The following is a 14,238-nucleotide window of genomic DNA, read 5'->3' as shown; positions in this document are numbered from 1 at the left end:
TCTCGTTTAGGTAGCAGCAGGAAATGCACTGTTCCTTTCGCTTTTGTGTATCTGCAGCTATCTTGTATCTTTCAGATGCACTTGGCTGTCAGCAGTTGGACTGTTGCCTCGGCAGCAACTTCATCATCATCAGCGGCATCAGAGGCGGCGTCATCATCGTCTCCGACAGCGGCAGCGGAGACCTGCTGCTGGGCGCATCTGCAATGGACGAACAACAAACAAATTCAGAAGGGAAAATGAGAAAATGTGTCGGTGGAAAATCATGAAAAATTATCTATAAATTCGGCAAGCCATCGCATGGCACATCGCACAGACAGGAAATTGCCACCGAGTATATATTTATTTCACTTAAATTCGTTATATACGAGCATAAAGAAATCAAGTGGCCGGAAATTTATTTCTCAACTGTCACACTCCAAAAGATCCAATGATATATTGCCTAACCATCAAATTAGTGGAGGGGCACTGCCCCGCCCCCCTCTGCTTTGTGACCCCTGCGCATTGCAACCCTTGGAACAGAGAAACACACCTGTCGGAGGGAGGACACCACACCGCTAGCCAGCGGTGGCAATCAGCTCAAGGGAACCTACCAATCATTATCTGATGTTTAGATAACATGTGTTTTCAGGCTTCTTCTCTTTTTATTTATAATCGCTAATTGCAGAGTGGTTTTTCCTTAAGGATGTTCAAAAATAAAGGAGCTACAGGGAGAGCTACTCTTCTCACGAGTACATACGGATATTATTATACTGAAAATGGTTGAAAACTCTGAGCTATGCCCTCAAATTCCATTCCTAATCTACCAGAATCAGAACCAGAACCAGCACCAGAGTCGGAGGCAATCTGTAATCTGCATTGCTGTGAGCTGCGAGTAGCATCTCTTAATTACTCCGATCTACAAATCTACTTGAGATTGTCTTCCGCTTCCTCCTGCTGACTCTTGCCTCTGTGTGGAGAGTCCACACAGCACACACACAAATCATATTTAAGAGCACTTTGGCCCAATTAAATCTAGTGATTCTAATGATTCTTTTGCCCTGCATCGGCATCGGCATCAGCATCTGCATCTCTTTCTCTGCTCCCTTCCTTTGCTGACCCTCTCAAGTGCCAGTCTTCATTTAGTGTAGAATAATTCGATCTATATTTGGCTCTGCGGTGGTCTCGTCTCTCTCTCTCTCTCGCTCATCCCCTCTCCACAACTCTCTCCGCACTGTCACGTGTTCTTAATTTGCAAATTGACATGTTAAATACATTCTCTCCCTTCCCGCTTCTCTCTCTCTCTCTCTCTCTCTCTGTTACACTCTCTTCGTGGCTGGGCGGTCTTGTTCCGTCCCTTTCTAGCTGTATTCCCAAATTAATTGTTTAAATTAACATTTGGATAACTGACAGACGCGATTGATGCTGATTTCTGATTTCTGATTCTCAATCCAATTTCCGAGTATGGAATTTTCGGTTATTGGATAACTGGAGCAATCATCAGTCCGGTCTCTCCCTCCACCTCCACCTCTCTCTTTCTCTTAATCGACAATCAAGAGAAAACTCAATTGAATGTCAAATGTAATTTGAACAAGCTCCCAGTCCCCCCAGATATAACATACGATAAAAATATGTACAGACACGCACACGCAAACGCACATAATGCATATCATATCCATGGAACCTATCAAAAGCATGCACGGAAACTCGAACTCGTATGAATATGTTGGAGAAGGGCCTTTAATCAAAAATTTATCAGCCACTCGCCCGTTGCCGCCACTCTTTCTCTTTCTCCCACTGAAAGCGCTTTTCCAGAGGCGGAAAATATTTTGTCGAACAGCAAAGGCATGCCATTGCCTTTCCCATCAAGGAAATGTGTGTGCTGGAGTGGGGGAGGGGAGGTGGGAGGTGCTATGATGGTGCTCAAAAGATGTAATCACTGCATTGTCACCCTGGATGGGTAGTGGAGAGACGGGAGACTCTTGCCTTGAGGGAATCTCAGCCTCTGTAGCCTGTTCGTCCTCGTCCTGGGCTCGCTCTCGCTCTGTCGCCGTCTCTTATGAAACATAAATCAGTGAAATTCTATACATGCCACTGATTGTCTACTCTTTTGCTTGGCTGCCTCTACTGCCTCCCCCTACGGACAATCTTGAACCGGAGAACCGGAGAGCCCAAGAGCCGAACCGAACCCCTTCAAGCCAACAAATTCCATGGCAAATTCAATGCATGCCAATAACTCGTTCTTCTCTTGGCCTCAAAGAAGTACACAAAGAAGAGGCTAAGCATAGAATGGATGGGGCATCGGCTTCAACTAGTCATCCAATTTGGATTAAATTTTTTCCAGGGTATTTACCCGTTGATGGGAAAATGAAAATTATAAATGAAACTTTTAATTAAAAGTGCAAAATAATCTTAAAATTCAATTTGGATTTACTTTAGCTGGATTATTTGTAGCTCTTTAGTTTAAGTGCATTGTCATAACAGAATACAAATTTTTGATGGATTTTTCCTAAGAGGAGGCCAAAGGTTGCAGTGCCTGGGCCCTGCTTTGATAAGAAAACTTTTAAATTGGTAAATGAATTAATTTCTAAACATACTAACGTATGGTGTGGAGTCTATGGAGTCTATCGACTGGAGCATGAAAGTGGAGAATCCACTAGAAGTAGTTTATGGCAATGGAGTTACGAGTATTCCGTGTTATTTAATAGTCTTTGCCATAACTTAGGAGCACAGCAAACACAGATGAAACCAGACCTAATACAATCCTTATGCCAACAGAACGGACAGACGCCCACACAAACAGAGACCCACATGGATGGACCTTCCTCCACTACTCCTTCCCATTCCATGCTGCCATTTGGTCTGACATTAAGAGATAGCGCGCGAAATATAAAAGTGAAAGAGTGAGACATTTGGACAAACAAAAAGAGTGCCAGTGGAAGAGGAGTACGAAGAAGAGTAGCGTGGTGGGCGGGGGCTGGACGGAATGTCATCTGCTTCTTAATGACGCGACCTCAAACCGTGGTTTGAGAGTGGCCCTAGATTTATGGTATCTCTATCTCTCACTCTGGCCCCCGACTCGCTTGTGGATTTTCCAATAAATTACGCTTAAGTATGCTCTTAATTCAAATAAATCCAAGTTGCGCGCCACTGGGGGGGAGTGGGGGCCCTCAAGTGATTTGTTTTTTTGAGGCTTACATGGGAGAGAGAGAGTGGGGCAGCGGAGCAGCGTAGTACGGAGTGCGAATCTCTTGGGGGGGTAACCTAACGTAACCGGACTTCTGCCTCTCGGTCGCTCCCCCTCCTCCATGCTCTCTCTGTCACTGTGTGTGTGTGTGTGTGTGTTTGTTCATTGCCTATGACATGTGTCAAAATGATGTTTTCCTCCTCTCTCTGTCTCTTCGTCTGCCAGATAAGCCATATACAGTTATCAAAGTTCGTTGCGGTACGGTACAGATGGGGGAGTAGCAGAGAGGATTAGGCCTGAAGACAAGTCAAACATGCCAACTTGGCGTAAATGTTGAGCCTTAATCAATGAACCAAGGCAAAAGACAGCAGCAAGCAACAGCAGCAGCACAAAACAAATAAGAAAAAATAGTAGAAAGAAAACTGTTGACAAAGCAGAAAAACAGAGAAACAGAAAAAACAAAGTGCAAACAATCAATATCAGATGGGAATTGAGATGGGAACATTCTCTATACTCCCCCCCAGTTACCATTCCACAAACTATTCGAGATGTTCCCCCCCAAAATGATCAAAATAAGAAAAATAATAGAAAACAAAACAGGTTCCAAACAGCTTTTATTTATAGATATTCGTACTGTGAACAGACACCCTCAGAGAACCTCAATTAGTGGCTCAAGTATCCCACAATTATGGATCTATAAAATGGTGGGAGTGGGTGGGAGAAATGATATAAAACAGAAACTATAATTACAGAGATCTTCCAAGATGATTTTCCATAAAGGGGGGTAGTCAAAGATATCATTGACAGACTGAATGGAGCAGGAAATAACTGTCAAAATAGATAATTGTTTTAAGATCCGATGATGATGATGGTTCTTCTGTTTGGAATTGCTTGAATTTCATATTTATTATAAATCAAGAAAAAATCTGGTCGCATTTCCTTCTCAACGACTGTTGCATTCGTGCTCTGGCATTTCCTGAGCTTCTTTCTTTCTCTTTCCCCTTGCGAAGCATGTGGAAAGGGAAGCAAAGGGCCAATCAAAAGAGTAAGCCCCGAGGAGCAGAAGCGTGGTCAATTCTCAATGAATTGTATTACGGAATAATAATACAGAAAATAAATAAAAGGGGAGAGACAGACCATGGTCTGGACTCCACCACGATGGATGCTGCCGAGAGCTGGTTGTCCGAGCCGGAAGTGTCGCATACTTTTACGGATACACCGGCTTAATTATGCGCATAAAATGTAAGAACATCAAGCCAGAAGAGCCCAGTGAGTGGCGGGGGGAGCAGCAGAAGGAGCATTTGCTGGGCATGAAATGACAAAACACAAACATTAATTGCTCCACATTCACATGGCAGCGGAGGAGGCACAAATGAATGGAAAGAGAGGGGAAGATGAATGTACATGTGCACGGGGGACTCAGGAGTTGAAATGAAAAGAAAGTACCAACAACAGTACAACAGCATTTACACTCAGAGAAAATACAAATAAGAGCAGCGAATTTTTATTGGTCTTTCATTAAAGGAGAGCACCGAAGGTCCAAAGCTGGCCAAAGAGAAGCTTTCATTCACGGCTTAAGACAATTTCTTCTTGCAAATACATTTTAATCTTCCTGATTTACATGCGATCATCTGCTGCTTCTTTTTCTAACGTCTTGCACTGATTCAAGCCCAAGTCAAGGTCAAGCACACACTCGACTCTCTCCCGCACCCACTCTCTGAAGCTTAGTCTCTAGCTTTCTCTCTGCCCAAGAGAGCGTAAGTTCCTGCTGGTCTTGGCTTGTTGTTGCTTTCCTTGCCTCACTTCTTCAGATGCACATGCCATGCACATGCCATGCCTTGGCTTTTCTGTGAGTGTAATCAGAGCGACTTCCATTCAGTGAGCGGCGGCTTATAATTTATTAATCTATGCATAGAGCCCCAACAAATACTGGGTGCTCTTAATTCCCGCTACCATTCCGCCTCGGCTTTCCCCACACTCTCAACAGACTCCACCACCCGAATGGTGGAAGGTGTCGTCAGGCAGTTCGTCCGCCTGCCTGTCTGCCCGACTGTCTGTCAGGCAGTCAGAGAGTGCTCTGTCGAGTGGAGGGGTGCGGAGTGGATGGAGTTCGTATGGAGGTGCGGGACAGGCCACTACATGTCACTTTAATCTCTTAGAAGTGTCACTTTTGCAGCTCTCCAAGTGTTGTTTGGGTTTTGTTTGGTCTGCTGCTGCTGCCGTTGGATGTGGATGCTTATGAAGGGGGTTCCCACTGCAGGGTGCGGGGTGCAGAGTGTGGAGCGTCGAGTCTGGAGTATGCGGGGGCGTGGCAAACAATGTGCTGTTATAGTTGAATTTGAATTTTCATTTTGATAAGCAACAAAAAGGCATAATAACACATCCAATTGCATACTCGTACATACATACATATATGGGGAGATGGAGACGCTTTCCGAATGGTCCAAGGCAAACCTTATGGTAATGAAGTGTGGCAGCTGTTTTTGAGTGGAATTTGAATAATACGAGACCGGAGCCGAGCCGACCCGACCCTCCTCTGATTTACATTTGATACAGAGATGCAGAGAGAGATGGCAGGCCCAGAGAGACTCACTTGAACAATCAAATTCAATTTGTGGCTCGCATTCACATTCATTTTCATTTTCAGATTCAGATTCGTTTTCGGATCCCCAAAACAAGTGATCAAGTGTAGGTCCGGTACCCCCTGGTTCCCTGGTTCCCTGGTTTATGCGTAGATTATGCTCTACAATATTTGATTTAGTCTTGGATTTCTGTATTATTTTTGTTCGGTGGGTTTATTATTACAAAGGCGCCACAAGTGCCCCGTGTGCGTAATCTTCATTTTACTGATATTTATCTTTATCGTGGGTGGGTGTGTGTGTGTAAGTGTGTGGCTCCTCTCCATTTCCATCATCATCATCATTATCATCATCTTGAGCATCGAAATAGACAAATACAAAGCTCTGGCATTATTTAATTTTGTGGCTGGTTCTGTCTCCGTGTCTCTGTATGATTTTTTTTTTTTTTGTGTGGCTCAGGTTTCAACTTGTTTTCGAGGTTAACAAAATAAATGACATTAAAAAACCTCACACACACACACACAGTTGCCCAAACACATACATCTACGGATTCCATGTAAAGTTGTAAAATGTTTCACAAAATCATAAAAACTAAAAGGGCGAAAGACACAGGCACAGGCATAGGGCGTGTGCTATATCCAATCCCCATGCCCATGCCCATGCCCATTCCCATGCCCAATCCCAATCCCAGGTGCTGCATGCAGTTTCTGCTTTTGTTTTCCACATTTTCGGGTCAGGTACGAGTTTTTCTCTACGTCACTGAAAGCCTTCGCATTGTTCTTGCCACACGAGAGAGTTGTGAAATATGTTGCACGCTGCTCTCATGCCGCATGCTGCATGCCGCATCACCGGGATTAGGACAGGTACGGTGCGGCGGGTTGTAAATCTCTCCACAGCCACGAGAGTCGCCTCTAAAGTCAAAAGGTTGGCCAAGCCATCACGAAATGAGAAAAACTCCAGTCCAAATGAACACGAAGGTGAGTTCCACGGGGGGCCATCCCATGCGAATCAAGAGAGAGAGTTCTGAAGAGTTCTAACAATTATTAACTCAAATAAAAATCAAATATAGAATTTAATCTAAAAACTAATGAGCCAAAAGAGAAATATGTTTTTCATGCAGTTTCCTAATATATTCCCCAATAAAACTCCAGCTTATTCCATAATAATAACCATTATTCTCTTAATATTCCAACCTCAAAATGGGACATCAAAAGTCTCCTGAAACCCCCAGGAAATCCCCAAATCTCTTTAGTGAGCATCAAAGCTCATCTAGTCGTAACAATAAAACCCCATCAATGGTTCATATTTGGCCGAAAATAAGCACAAATATCATAAAGGCAAGAAAACATAAATTAAACATAACCTCAAATGACTGTCGTACTCGACTGTCGTCCAACATGTGTTTGGCTAATAAAAGAGCAGTTTAGGCCATAAATCACGACATTCACGTTATTAATTCTATGCCTTGGCGTAAGGGGGCAAGTAGTCCTTTAAGGACTCCCTCCCAAAACAAATACTAAAGTACTCTATTAAAATGGCGCCAGTCATAAGCTGAATCTGAAAACCCATCAAACCACCCATCTTTGGCTGCGCTGGTGGATTGGATCGATATCATCGTGAAAGTTTACTTGATGGACAGCTCCCCTTAGTCCTGTGCCGTACCTCTCCTGGCTGCACATATTTGTTGGTTTCCATTCTTCATCGAGTTGGTATGTATATTTCCGGAGAACTGTCCACCTGGGATGTCCACTTTCAGTGAACTTTCTCTCCACATTTATCTCATATTTAATGTACAATAATTTACAACTTAAATTAGATTTTTTTTTTGAAATACTTCACAACATCAACAAAAATATTAAATGGAAATTGCTTTGGTCTTTGGTCCCCCTGCCCTGCTCCTTTAGAGCGTACGTCCCACCTTATAGACCTACTCCTCCGCTGCGCTCCACTCCACTCCACTCCTCGCCAATCCACCAACCATCTGACGCACTCGCATCGTATCAAATTTCATGGCCCTCTGTGCGGGCGAGTGGAGTGAATGTGAATTTGAATGCCTGAATGGCTGTGAGTGAGTGTGAGTGTATTCGTTTCTTCTCTCTCTCGTTCGTCGCGTGTTGATGACAGATTTCTGCTGTCGTCGTTGCGTCTGTCGCTCTGTCTCGTTTGTCGTTTTATTTTATTTTCGTTTCGTTGAGAGTCATTTTTACTCATTTATTGTCAACGTTAGTGCGTCAGAGTGAGTGTATGGGCGTATGGGTGTGAGTATGAGTGTGTATCCTTACAAGTACTTTCGTGGCACTGCAGGCGGTAGGGCAGTCTCGTCCCGTCCCGTCCCGTCCTGTCCCGTCACGTCCATCCATTCCATTCCCTGGGTATTGATTCCACTTCCATTCTGCCACACAGCGGGGACACCGCTCCGTCAGTCAATTGACATGACTCAACAACAGGCGAACGAACCACCACACTACCGCCTTTTCGTTCCAACAGTTTGATACCCTCCAATATTGGTAACATGTCGGACTACCCACACCTAAATATATTCTGGGTATATTTTTATGTTATTTTATGTTTTTAAAGATATTTCAGCCAATTATTCAGAATTCTGTTTCTGCATGTCTTGACAGTTCTGAGAGAGAGAATTCATACTTTTCGCCCTGACTCTCTTACTATCCATCGAACGCCAAAGAGTATCTAGACTCTGGTATTCCCAGAAATTACATTGACTTTACATACCTTTTTTTTGTTCATTTTTGTATACTTATTAAATATTTAAAAGCTCTGGCCTTTGTTCCTCCAACTGGCTGGCAAATACTTAATAATTTCATTTCTTGAGCCGCAGCACCGCAGGCTGCCTCCAAAACCCCACTACCCCCCAGCTCCAACTCAAACTCCATCGACGCGACTGTAGTAATTCATTGTGGAGTGGTTCTGGGTTCCTTTTTGACAAACTGCACGCACAGCGGCAACTTTAAAATGATGGCTGGCTTGTTGCATTTTAAATACAAATTATATGGTTACAAATATCGCAGAGCGACGAGTATATTCCAGGCAATCATTCGTACAGCTCTGACTCATGGCAGGGGCAGGGGCAGGGGCAGGGGCCGAGGCATCGAGGCAAGAGGAACAAGTGGGTCAGGTAAGACAATGAATGGTCATTAACCGCCCTGCTTCCCTCTCCCTCTTTCACTCTCCTGCTGTGGTGTGAGAACTTCAGGAAATTTTCCTCGCGAGTCCTGTGGCAGTCCAGTCGCTGCCTGCCGCTTGCTGTCGGAGGGTTGCTGGAACAAAACACTTGAACATCTTTTTTGGGGGTGACTTCTTAGAGATGGTTCGGAATGCTCTTTCGGGAGCAGTCAAGTGGGCAAACAACACCTTACCCAACACACATGACTGAGTCAACGCGGAATGCAATGCCCGAAATTCCTACATTTGTGACCCCATTTGAGCGATGACCCCCGTCGTCTAAGAGGGGTGACCCCACTCTGCTGTATGTTTTCTATCCAAAACAGAAAGAAGCCAAGAGATGATCTCAATTGAAATGGTGACACGTCAGGCAACAGTTGAATTTCTTAATATTTACTCACCATAGGATTGGAATGATAAGTACAAGCCATGAGATACTCATCGGTAAAAGGTGTCATTCAATCAAACAATAATTCTATTTAATCTATAAATTTTCCTTTTTAATGCAGAACCATCGAATCATACAGGGAAAGTGCCAACAGATGTCTGATTTTTCGGAAATACTCCTGCTTTATTCGTGCGAAAAACCATAACCTATCTCGAGTACACCTCGAGCACACCTCGCAGTCACGTTGCAGGTGCTGCAGGTAAATACGTACCCACAGAGTGGCGTCTGCTTGGACATGGTTATCAAGAGGGGAACCTAGCGAAGAGTAGGGAGTGCCCTGGTGCCTGGTAGTCGGACAATGGCAAATGGCAGAAGAATAGAGCCAAAAGGTACAATACATAATATGACAATTGTCGGGCGAATGTAACGATGGGAGAGGAGGGCAGAGAGGAGTAGAGAACCAGAGAAGCAGAGAACCAATGAGTGGGTCTACCATATGCGGTTTAGTACAATTCGTAATAATGGGAAATGAAAAGACAAAAAGCGATTCCCAGATATGTAGCTGCAGGTGAAGTTTTCACTCAACTTATGGCCAGAGGATAATTGCTTTGGACAGCACCTCAATGATCCCCCAGAGAACAGCAGCAGAAGCAGCCCAAGCTCTGGGATTGGGTTCAGAAGTTTCTCTTCAAGTGGAGAACTTCTTTAATCCCCCACAACTACATTAATGCTTCCGCCCCTTTAAAGGGGTTGCTTTGGTTTCTGTCTGGCTGGCCGCTTTAGTGTTGAGTCTATTTGCAGAGTCTGCTGCTGCTACTTTGTGCTGCTGCTGCTGCTATCCATCCATTCAGCTAACACTCATTTAAGGTTGAAGCCCCGCGCTGCTACTTATTCGAGGAATGCCAGAAGTCCGCAAGTCTGCAGAGCCATGGCATATATGCACGGGTGCTGCTGCTGCTCGCTCCATTCTCTTTTGACTCTGATTCGAGCAAATATTTGCAAATTTACGTTGGACTCTCTCGTGTGTGTAACCCCGGGGCATGGACCATGACGACGACCCCCAGAGCAGGGCAGAACAGGGCCGAGCAGGGCAGTCCAGGTCTAGTGCCGTGGAGGGCAGGACACGGACAGTGGCATTAGCGACAACTCTCGTAGAGTGGCACTTAATGAGCAACGACTGTTTTTGGAGCTGCAACGTAACGTTGCTGCTGTTGCTCTTGCTATTGGTGTTGTTGCTGCTGCTGCTACTGCTACTGTGCTACTGGCACTGCCACTGCAGTGGCCCGCATGCCACCAGTGGGGCAGAGCGAGACAATCAAGTTTCAAGTTGAAGTTATGCACGATGGCCATGCAATTGGTGTGGCAGCAACAGAAGCATCTGTAGCAGCAGCAGCAGCAGCACTAGTAAAAATCTATCCTACGGATGCGGACTTTTGTGGCCTGGGTACGCGATGGTCGTTCGTTTTTCGTTTCGTTTCGCTTTGTTTTGTTTTGTCTCGCTTTGCTGTTTTTGCCACAGATTCTCCTGCTGCTGCTCGCTACTTGTTTAGCATTGCAATGCATTGCAGTAATTTTACTTGATTTGTTGAAGCTGACACGTACAAGGGGCACAGATACAGATACAAATGCACAAATGCACTGGCAGAAACTAATAATGGAGATCAAAAGTACTTCACGAATTTCCCATAAGCAAACGGATAATAATAGAAAGAAAAATCAGCTCCAGGATCTACAGAGCATCGACAAAAAATTTGAATTAATTTCTTCCAGTGCAGACCCCTGCTGGAGTACACAGCGAAAGAGAGAGGGAGTCCACCAGTCCACCATCTATGAGGCCCCACCGTATCCCCGGATGACAAATGTGCCGCTGCCATGTAATCGCATTAAACGTTCAGCTGCAGCTCCCCGCCGCAGCACTCGCAGCAATCTCCCATCCCATTCCATCCCATCCATCCGCATGTGTCCGTTGCATATGTTGCGCTCATTAAATTGGTATTTATAATAGCCATGGCCAAATCGCCTTACATTTGGCCACGCCCTCACCTCCCCTTCCCAGGCTTAGTGTGGGGCCAACAATGGGCCAGGCCAGGCTTACTGATGATGGTAATCATCATAATTTTTCGGCAGCACCCCCCTCTGCCGAACGTTAGAAAATAATCGGAGGAGCCTGCTATTGACAATCGACGGTGGGGCCCGTTGTCTGTGTTTTTGTGTCTGTGCCGCTAGCCGCTTGCCGCTTGCCTCTTGCGATATTAATTAATTTTTCGCACAACTTTCAAACGCTAAAACAAGAGAGTTGTACGAAGCGTATGCTGGTGCTGGGTGCTGGGTGCTGGTGCCTCTGTTTTGTTGGGTAACTCGTTCTGTGCGTTGATTGCCGTTGCGTTGCGGTCGCTGTGGTCGCCTGCTCGAAAGGGGTTGCCCCATTTTCCGGGGGGAGAGCGAGGAGAGCAGCGGTAGCCAGGCAAAAAAAAGAGGCAAAACCCATTGAAACCCAACCCAAGCCATGCTGCGCCGCGCCGCCTCCACGTTTTAACATTTCTCGTACATGCAAGTGACAAGGCAATATCCGTCACGCAAACAGCAGCACCAGCAGCAGCAGGAGCAGGATCAGGAGCATGGAGCTGCAAGGGACACGGGGCACGTGGCAGAGTCAACACTGTGACCAGCAACAACAATGGAAATCTACAATGGTAAGCATTGCTCATACTTTTAGAATATATAGTCCCGAAAAAAACAGGCTCAGAAAATGAAAGCTAAAGGCTATAGAAGATATGTGTAAAAGAATGAAAGAAGTATCAATAATTATACGGAATATATATTATATTGAAGAGTATCATTTAAAGAAGTTGCTTAAAGCTTCATTCTATTTAATTCGAAACCAAAAATGTAAAATTTAACACTGAAAATGCTCCATTGGTGCACAAACTCCATGCAATTGCGCATTGATTGTGGTAATAGGCTAACGTAAATAAATAAATAAATAAATGGGTTCTAGTATCTGACAAAAGTTTTGATATATACGCCAGAATTTGCTGCTTAGTTTGAATAATAGTTTGATGGTTCTCACATGCTCCAAATCACTAAACATTATTTAAAGTTTTGCAGGTTGAAGCTAATTTGAGTTGCAGAAGTTTTACTCTGAAGTTATTGGCCTTAATTGCCAGTCAAGTAAAATCTGACTACAAGTTTGAACCAGTTATTAATTAGTTATGGAAGAAAGGAAAAGCTTCAGCCTAGTTATAAGCTATTAAAAAGCAGTTTTCAAGAATCTTTAAAAAAAGAGATGCCTTGGGTGTTTGCTGCATTAATAAATCCAATATTATCTAATGAAACACTTTTTCTGGCTTAATAATCCAGTAATCCAATAATCAAATACATCTGTTGTACACACCACACATGGAAATATATGTGCATCACCCCATAGATATCCAATAAATCCCATATGCCTCGCACATAATCAAAATTCGGCTATTGCATCATTTGGGGAACCAATCCATGCATATGTATGCATTTATGTGAAACAACTAACTAAACGATTACCTAAATGACACAATCGATAAGTAATGCCCAACATCTGGGCAGTATTTTCACCGTTAATGTATGTAAATGTCATGCAAATTGCCAGCGAGATCAAACCCCGAAATTATTGACCATTAAATCGGCAATTGTAGCCACTGTGCATGGTAGGACTGGGTACTGGGTATTGGCGGGGTCCTGTGTGACGACGCTTTGGCAAAAAATTATTATTCATCGCTTGTACAACCACAACAGCGTCGCAGTTGGCGTCGCTGTTTGCTGTTTGCTGTCTCTGTCGCTGCTGCTGCCGCTGCCGCAGCTGGCGTACGAGTTAATTACGGTCCATTAGACTGCACAAGGGGTGTTTATTACCACATCAGTGGGCGCCGCCGCCAACGCCATTTCAGGCATCAGCTCAGGCGACAGGACAACAGGACAACAGGGACATCAGCGAATATACATACATAAACTAGAAATCGCATGGAAGAGCGAGCGCCAGGCGAGTGGCGTCCGCTTCAAATCGCTGGACACGAAATCAGTTAGAAAATCTGCTCTGGCATGGAAATGGAAATCCGCTCGAAGCGGGCAAAAATCAACTGACAAACCGCCAGAGTCCAGAGAGTCATGGCTTTTGTCCTGGTTTATTTCCCCATGGCTGATCCATTGGTCCGTCCAGTGTTGGGTTCGACGCACTTTTGTGCGTGCTTTGGTTAATACCTTTTATCTGTGGCTTGTTCTAGGGTATGATGTATTTTAAGGAAAACAGGATAAGATTTACCTAAATACCAAAAATCATCTTGTTTGAATGACCATAAGAAATGGAAATACGGAGTACAAACTATGCAAATGAGAGTCCATTTTTCGAATTCAATGGGTATCATCTAGTCGTTAGATCATCAGCACTTTTCATACCTGAGGAGGAGAACCTCCTGCGTTTTTTGCTTTTAATTAGGACGAATTTGCTCACTGGACAATAACAACGAAAACATCATTTTGGAATCAGGAATCAGAGCTTAGATTGTTCGCTCTCTTTCTATCTCGCTCTCTCCATTTCTCCAAGTTTCTCTCTTTCTCTCTATCTGGCGACAAAAATTTATTAAAATATTACGGTAGGTTGGACTCATGGGTTCCGCTGCGTTGTTGCTCTTCACAGCACAAAAACTTTTTCTTTTCTCCTTCGAAAGGAAGCGGAAACGAAGTGTGTGGGAGGGAGTGAGAGAGAGCGAGAGAGCGGCAAATATTTTCAACAAATTTAGAAGAGCGGAAATTGCAAAGCATTCAAAGCGAGTCGAGTCGCAGAAGTCGAGTTATTTGTGCAGGGTAAAAACTTTTGCCTTCATGTTAGGGGGAGCAGCGTTTCGTGGGGGGTGGATGGAGCTTTTGGGTCGGTGCTTTAAGTTGGATTC

General features: G+C 44.4%; 1 long non-coding RNA gene across 1 annotated transcript in view; it reads right to left on the bottom strand.

Annotated features, from left to right (window-relative positions):
- Positions 1 to 41: 41 nt before the first annotated feature.
- Positions 42 to 14,238, bottom strand: part of LOC121403901 — a 33,184-nt gene continuing 18,987 nt past the window's right edge. The window contains exon 2 of the long non-coding RNA XR_005967545.1: positions 42 to 198. This is a non-coding gene — a long non-coding RNA (uncharacterized LOC121403901). The remainder of the gene's footprint in view (positions 199 to 14,238) is intronic.

The sequence above is a fragment of the Drosophila obscura genome, unplaced genomic scaffold (genome assembly GCF_018151105.1).
Source record: "Drosophila obscura isolate BZ-5 IFL unplaced genomic scaffold, ASM1815110v1 contig_17, whole genome shotgun sequence".
Lineage (NCBI taxonomy): Eukaryota > Metazoa > Arthropoda > Insecta > Diptera > Drosophilidae > Drosophila > Drosophila obscura.
The sequence above is the reverse complement of the archived record's forward strand: the minus strand, read 5'-3'. Positions and strand labels throughout refer to the sequence as shown.